Below are 7,955 nucleotides of genomic sequence, written 5' to 3' on the forward strand. Positions count from 1 at the left end.
ACCCTCCGTGCGCGCTGGAAAACGTCCCGTACGTCCGTACTGTTTGTTCCTTGTTTGGCAAACTATCCCCGGTCCCCGGATGGTGAGGTGAGGTCACGTCACGTCACTTCGCCGACGACACATCAATCACCTCGACGGCCCGGCGATCTCCGTGGTCCATGTCCAAGGGCCCAGCCCGGCCCCGTTTACGCGCCGCGCCGTTGACGGAACAAGCACACGTACACGTACGTCGCAGCTGCATGAACGAAGCCCCCCGGCCCGCTGTCCAGGGATCGGAGGAGGCGAACGCCGGCCGCCGTCCAGGCGCTGCTGCTCGCCGGCCTGCAGCAGGAGCACCGCGGCTGTCTCTGGTACGCGGTCCAGCAGGGCGGATACGGGCCGCCACCGGAGCCGTACTTAGCTTCTACCCCGCCGCCGCGTGGAGCGCGTACCCGCACAACGGCCTTGGTGGCGCGTACGGCGTTGGGGTCGACGCCGAGGCGGAAGGAGAACGATGGTCGCCGTAGTCGAGCCCACGCTCTCGCCATTTTATGGATACGATCGATCGATGTCGTCGAACAAGTGATATCTGTTTAATTGGAATCACAATAATTAGCTAAGTTTCGAGTGTTCTGAATTCGAAGAGATCTAGATATGCATTCGTTTTTGTTTAAGGCAGGAGGGAGTACCATGTCCATGTCCATGTGCGCTTCACGCACTGGATCTTCTCATACCCTCAGCTGCACATAACACAATTTTATGTTGTTGATGAGTAAACAACAAAAGAGAGCGAAATTGGGCCCTTGTGGCCTTCGTTTTATATGTGCATGTGATGGGCTGGCTGGAAAGGCCACTTGTATGTTCGTACGTACGTTCGGCCTGTTGGGCTTCTTTGGCCTGCGTGTACACACATAGCAGTATCCAAGCTGCTCAGCACCATCACATACACAGCAATAGTACAAGTGTACACAATGTGACTCTTTTATATATGTCATACGAATGACCTTCATCGTTTAGAATTGGATCTTAAATTGATATTGTCTTAAGAAAAGACTGTTTGTATTGGTGTGTTGAGCTGTACTAACTAGTCACAAAATTCTCTGGTTGATAGGGTCGAGGAACGTGGTACGCTATGACTTTTAAGTCTATGACAATGTTTTTCGGGTGGAGGGTTGATACCACTGTACATATTTCTTGTGACTATTATAATAACTATGTCTATGCTTTTTTTCTTGAAGGATGATAAAGTCAAAAAACTCTTTTTATTATTGAGGAGAAAAAAATGTTACGTCTACTAAGTAATTACTAGGAACGTGCTAGTGCGATGCCACAGAACACAAATTGCGATCCTCCAATGGACTTAGGGCCCTGGCGACGGGCAGCCTATCAAGTTACTCAACGTCTCAACTCTCAAGCAACCAACTCACAGGGCAAATCGTGCCGCTCACACTGGCGGGCATGACCAACCTCGTCGCTCTCAACGTGAGCAACAACAGCCTGACCGGAGAGATCCCCAGCACCATCTGCGCCAGAACGCCGTTCCTTTCGGCGCTCAACCTCAACTTCAACCAACTCAACGGAAGTGTGCCCATGGACCTCGGTCGTTGCTCCGCGCTACGAGTGATCAAGGCCAACCACAATGAACTCCACGGGACTCTGCCGAACGAGTTCCACGACGCGACCTCTCTCGAGCACATCTCCTTCCCATACAACCGTCTGCAGGGAGCGCTCAACGCCGAGCGTCTAGCCGAGCTAAGGAGTCTGGTCGTCCTCGACCTCGCGGAGAACGAACTCATCACGGGCGGCATCCCGGACTCTATCGGGCGGCTCGAGAGGCTGGAGGAGCTTCTCCTAGAGCACAACAGCATGTCCGGCGAGCTGTCACCGGGTCTGAGCAGGTGCTCGAGTCTCAGAACCGTCATTCTCCAGAGCAATGGTTTCCATGGAGACCTGAACAGCGTCGACTTCTCCTCCTTTCCCAGGCAAAAAGTTCTAGATTTCATGGACAACAACTTCACCGGCACAGTCCCTGAGAGCCTGTACTCGTACAACGACCTCGTCGCGCTCCGACTGTCCTCCAACGGCTTCCACGGCTAGCTCTCGCCGAGGATCGGCAGGCTCAAGTCGCTCAGGTTCCTGTCCCTGACAAACAACTCGTTCACGAACGTCACGAACGCGCTCTAGGTCCTCGAGAGCGCTCCGAGCCTGACGACTCTGCTGATCGGTGCCAACTTCAGAGGCGAGGCGATGCCGGAGGACGAGACGATCGACGGCTACCGGAGCCTCCAGGTCCTATCCCTGGCGGACTGCTCGCTGTCAGGAGAAATCCTTCGCTGGGTGTCAGGGCTCGAGAACCTGCGAGAGCTGTTCCTGTCCAGCAACCGGCTCACCGGCCTGATCCCGGCCTGGGTCAGCGGCCTGAGCCTCCTGTTCGTTCTGGACGTGTCCAACAACAGCCTCGCGGGGGAGATCCCGACAACGCTGGCGGATCTACCGATGCTGAGGTCCGAGACGACCGTGGACGACGACGACGACGGTGGGTCTTCGAGCCAGGCCGCGTTCCCGCTGCCCGTCTACATGGCCGCGTCGCTCCAGTACCACAGGGCGAACTACTGCCCTAAGCTGCTGAACCTCGGCGACAACGGGCTCACCGGCGTGGTGCCGCCGGAGATCGACCGCATGAAGGGACTCACGCAGCTCAACCTGAGCTTGAACAGCCTGCGCGGGGAGGTTCCGCAGGCCGTCGGCAACCTCACGAACCTGGAGGTGCTGGACCTGTCCAACAACCGCCTGACGGGCGAGATCCCCAGGGCGCTAGAGAGCCTCCACTTCCTCTCCTACTTCAACGTCTCCAACAACGACTTGGACGGGCCTGTTCCGGCAGGAGGTCAGTTCTGCACGTTCCCGAGCTCTAGCTTCGCGGGGAACCCGGGGATGGAGACGGCTGCGGGAGCGGATCTGGCGCTAGGCGCGACTCGCGAGCGAGGATGGCATCGCAATCGGACGGTGGGGTTGGACGCAATCGGACGGTCGGGATAGAGACGGGGGCATGATTGTGTCTGGTCTACACTATCGTCTTAAGGATTAGTAGAGAATAACAATAATAACATAAAATGATGCCTAGGGATTAGAGCTCGATGTAATAGACGCATGGTGGGGGTTCCACAATGGCCAGTTTGATCAATCAATCAATCGGGATGCATGTGATCCGTGCCAAATCTAGAACAAAATTGTGGAGGGTGTATTTAGTCTTGTGAATGCATAATAATTTTTTTCTAAGGATATATACATAATGAAATTTTAACTAGGAATCCGTTTGCATGCATTGCCTGCCTGTGGCCTGTGGGTTGCAGTTGCAGTGCAGTTGGGACAAGAAACAAGTGGATCGGAGGAAGACGAAGATGCACATGTGTGGCCGTCAGTACGTCCTACTACTCTGCAATCTGCATACATCCAATCGATGCAGCTCACACTCACACACCCAGTGTACGTCTCGATCTCTCACAGATGGATCTCCACCCAGTCGTGACGGATACAGTTAAAATTGAGGCGGCGGGGGCAGAGCGGTGGCTAGGCCGGGTTTTGTGGGGCGCCCGAGTTATCCAGTGCGAGTCCAATATGGATATTGTTAGTTATTTGATCATGTTTTCTTAATATCTAAAGATTTGGGTTGTTCTTATACTTTCAATATCATCTCTTCTAACAAACGCTATTGTTTATCTAATAAAAGATCTTATTTGGATTCTATTTGCCGCAGCAAGGCGTAGGGTATCATGTCATCTAGTGAACTTGGAGTAGAGATATCATAGCAACTCCAGTTGTTCTCAAAAAGACTTCCTAAATCAAGGTAGTTAACATAAGAAATAATCTCCAACAGTTCTCTAAATAAACTTACTAAATTTAGCAACTTCTCATCTAGCCTCATTTTCTCTCTACACTTGGCAACCATTTAGCAACTCCGTAAAAAATGTTGACTACATCATGTAGATAATGAATGTAATTGATGACATTTGTGACTTATTTTTTTATGTGGATAGATACAAAATAAAACTACAACCTATATTTAGAGAACTATTGGTGAACTCACAAAGTTATTTAGCAACTTCTTAAATTTGTGATTTAGAGAGCCAAAATTTAGCTAACTATTGGAGTTGCTCTTAGCCCTCATCAGGAGACAGACAACTCCATGGGTGGCCAACTAGCTAGGGTTGGAAACTAGCCGATTCGGGCTCGGCTCGGTCACGTTACGAGCTCGAAAATATGGCTCGGCTCGGGCTCATTCAGGCTCACCATAATCTAGCAACTATATCTAATATTGAATCCATAAAAAATAAGAAAATAAATCAATAATATAACGATATAATACTAAAACAACATAACATTGTGTCATTGTGCCGGCTCAGACTCGTTCAGGCTCGGCTAGAGCGAGCCACAAAATTAGACTCGACTCGAGCTCGTTTAGGTTCGCGAGCCGAGCTGAGTCTAAATGAGCCCGAGCAGTATCGCGAATCTCGAGCTTTTTTTTCAGCACTACTACAGCTGGTCACCAGCAAATGCGGCACGTACGTTCCATGTGTGATAGGATGAGTGAAAGAGGTATCTGGTACAAATGCAAGTATATGGCCTGCATGCCGGCCAATGAGACCATGCCGTCGCTGCAGGTACTATACCTGCTCGTGTTTGCACAAACAATATATGACAGCAGATCGACAGCTAGGTTTTTAGACTGCACTGGTGGCCGGCACTGAACCGATTGATTTCTCCAACTGTCGCTGTAAAAACTAGTTAGCTCCAAGTATGCATGCATATGCCTTGTTAATTTGGAACTAGCTAGCTGCAAACTGACTCATGTAAATGCCCTGACACAGTGTAACTTAAAAGCTAGCCAGAGACTTTTGATTTGTTGTATACATGGGGATGAAGTGTGTGATCCATGTATATATTTTAGAAATTAGAACTGTATATGTGCTACTAGCTCGTTTGACAAAAAGAAAAGAAAAAGGGAAAATGTGGGCTAGCTACCTAGCTAGGAGATGCTGAAATGTTTGTAACAATGGTAATGGACATACATCATATTCTATGTGATAAATGCATCATATCACACACTGTGGCAATCTAGTTTTCAGGCTTTGCGGATACGCATATCGGATCATAGATGCATGCAGTGCAGTGCAGTGCAGAAACACTAGTAGCAAATAGAAGACCTGCAGACGACCCTGCAGCCGGCCCCCGGCCTGAAGAAAGCTAGCTAGGCAGGATGATGCAAGAGTAAACAAGTAAAAGCGAGCTGAGCTGAAAGCTAGGCAGCATTCAAGTTGGGACGACAGAAGCAGTACGTTGCATTGTACCATCGGCAGGCAGCCCACACAGGTTCACGAGCTGTGGACTCTGCTGGTGCCGTCTGCAATGTCATTAGTATATTTCAATTTGGTCCCCTTCCTTAATTTGCTTGGGCACAAATAATAGCAATAATGCTGTATGTACTGCTACATTATGCATCTGTCACTGCTCATGTCTCGCGTCCATCGATCTGCTGCTTCCTTCCTTCCTCTCGAAGAGTCATCGTCAACTGCCGCTGCTAGCTCATGCATGTTTTTATGCTAGCTATGAGATGGATGCTGCTGCTCTGCATCATCATGTTTTTATGCTAGTATATATCCATCAATATGTTATGTATCATGGGCCATGCATGGGTGCTACCTGCTGCAGAGCTAAGCCTGCAGGCCAACCCTTATCGCATTGGGAACCATATATTATATGAGAACAAGTTGATTAGCAAACAAGGTAGACTGAATGGAAAAAGAAATTAGAGGAGAACGAAGTGGTACGTACCAGAGCTAGTAGCTGCATGGTCGTTAATTCAATTCATCTCTTATTACTTGGAGGTGATGCATGAGCTAGTGAGTGTCTGCTGATGCAGCATCATCAAGATTCTCATCTCATCATATATATATACACACACATGCGAGGCACGCATCATTGAAGATGCATATATGCATGATGCATGAGTTGGACGATGTGAATCTTGATGGTGCTGCACCTGCAAGCACCGACTGTACTGAACTACGTTTGCTTGCTGCTTCATTCATATACAATACAATAATCCATAGATAGCATAGCAGCGAGCTTCGTTCTGTTGCTTCTCCAAGGTGCATGATGGCGGTCCGGCGGCAAGACGAGAAGCTAATTTGGTGGTCCATATACATATACTTGCATCGTCTAAGAAGAAGAATAACCACTAGCAGCTACCATCTGAACCCCTTTTATGTATTAGCAAGAAAAAAAGAGAGAGGATGGATTACTGAGACAACGACAACGACTACGAACGGAGGAGGAGGAAAGCATGCGTCATGCATCAAATTCAACAGCTAGCTAGCTTAGGTGCAAGGCAGCATGCATGGATATATATAGATGAGTTTGAGAGATGGACCGGGGTAGATGATATATAGAGCTGCTGCGTACATACCAGAGAAATAAAGAGAGGAGGATGGAGACAGGGCATGCAGCAGGGATCAAAGGGAATTAATCGATCGAAGAAAACAAGAATGTACACCATCCATCCATCCATCCATCCATCTATCTATCTATCGACCTTGGTCGCCGCCGAATTGAACAAGATCGAACAAGGCGGTGTCAAGAGGAGTTTGGTTGATCTGTCTAGCTACCTCACCTGTATCCATCTAGAGAAGATTGTGATGGACAACTCGATCAGATCAAGGGAGAGGAGTGAGCTGAGCTGAGGGACCGAGCTAGCTAATTGCCATGGATCGATCTAGGCAAGCAAGACATAAGCTAGGTATATATATATATAAGGCCGAGACCGGGGAATGGACACTGAGCATCAGAAGCTAGCAGTTGAAGCAAATTAAAAAAAAAAAAACTCTAGCAGGTAGTGGCTAGCTAGGATCTTGGATGACGATAGGAATGAAGCTCCCCATGGAATGAGCTGAGAATCGAAGATGAGTGAGGGTGAAAGCTGTAGCTCTCCATTGAGGAGAGAGAGAGAGAGAGTTATGATATTGCTGATGAAAAATTGTATTGTTCTCTCTGTCTCTCTTTCTCTATCTATATAGGCAATTAACAAGGAAATCTACTAAACAAAGAAAAGGGGGAAAATATGGTTGCTGGTAGAGGTGAGACCAGTGTAAGCTACTAAGCTATACTAGGTAGGCACCGGGCCTCCCCTGCCCCCACATGCATGCATCTACCTTAATGGTACGGTGTTATCGAACAACTTCCCTCGAAACACCAATAGCATATTGCCATCTACGTTGGGGCACAAAGACAACCATAAACTAAGGACATGTACAACTCCATTTGATATGAGATTTTTTGATGGTTTTTTAGAGTGTTAGATGGAAAAAATATAAGAGATAATATATTCGCAAAAAAATCTGTCTGTACATGACTCTCTATATATTGTATATTAACTATATTTATGATTATGTGACCAATTTTAAATACACCTTATTATATCATGTATTATTATATCATGTAGTCTCTTAGTGGTCATTTGAACTTAGAAAAACCGATCCAGAGGCTTAATATAGTACATGCCCAAATACAATACAACAAAAAAAAAGAAACATATATATATAGGTCTATGGAACTCAGACTATTCTTTTTTGGTCCCCATATGTGAGAGTAAGAACAAGTGAGGTGAGGTAAGACTTAAGATTTCCATAAACATGACACAATGTGGTTACAAACTAGCGTTGTTTGTTACAACGACTAAAATAAAATATAGTGCCATAAATAAATACTACAAAGAAATGGAAGACATGTCTATCAGTCCATGCATGCATGGGCCCAACTACTTGTGGTGTGGGTCGATTTCTTCTCTTGTATGTGGCTGAGCTGAAGCATGCCAGTGTGCACAGCAGTACAGGAAAACCAGAGTGGGACCGCGAGGTGCAGTTAGGACTGGGCACTCGGTTAACCGAAATTTTTCGGTTCGGTTTTTCGGTTTTTTTTAA

At 47.6% G+C, this 7,955-nt stretch overlaps 1 non-coding gene and 1 pseudogene across 1 annotated transcript; one reads left to right on the forward strand and one right to left on the reverse strand.

Annotated features, from left to right (window-relative positions):
- Positions 1 to 1,111: 1,111 nt before the first annotated feature.
- LOC111589334 (receptor-like protein 3) lies at positions 1,112 to 3,018 on the forward strand (annotated as a pseudogene).
- Positions 3,019 to 5,893: 2,875 nt separating this feature from the next.
- Positions 5,894 to 6,019, reverse strand: MIR172b (microRNA MIR172b). The gene has a single exon (NR_121050.1). It is a non-coding gene; the product is annotated as a microRNA MIR172b (primary transcript).
- Between the last annotated feature and the right edge of the window lie 1,936 nt (positions 6,020 to 7,955).

Source organism: Zea mays, chromosome 5 (assembly GCF_902167145.1).
Source record: "Zea mays cultivar B73 chromosome 5, Zm-B73-REFERENCE-NAM-5.0, whole genome shotgun sequence".
Lineage (NCBI taxonomy): Eukaryota > Viridiplantae > Streptophyta > Magnoliopsida > Poales > Poaceae > Zea > Zea mays.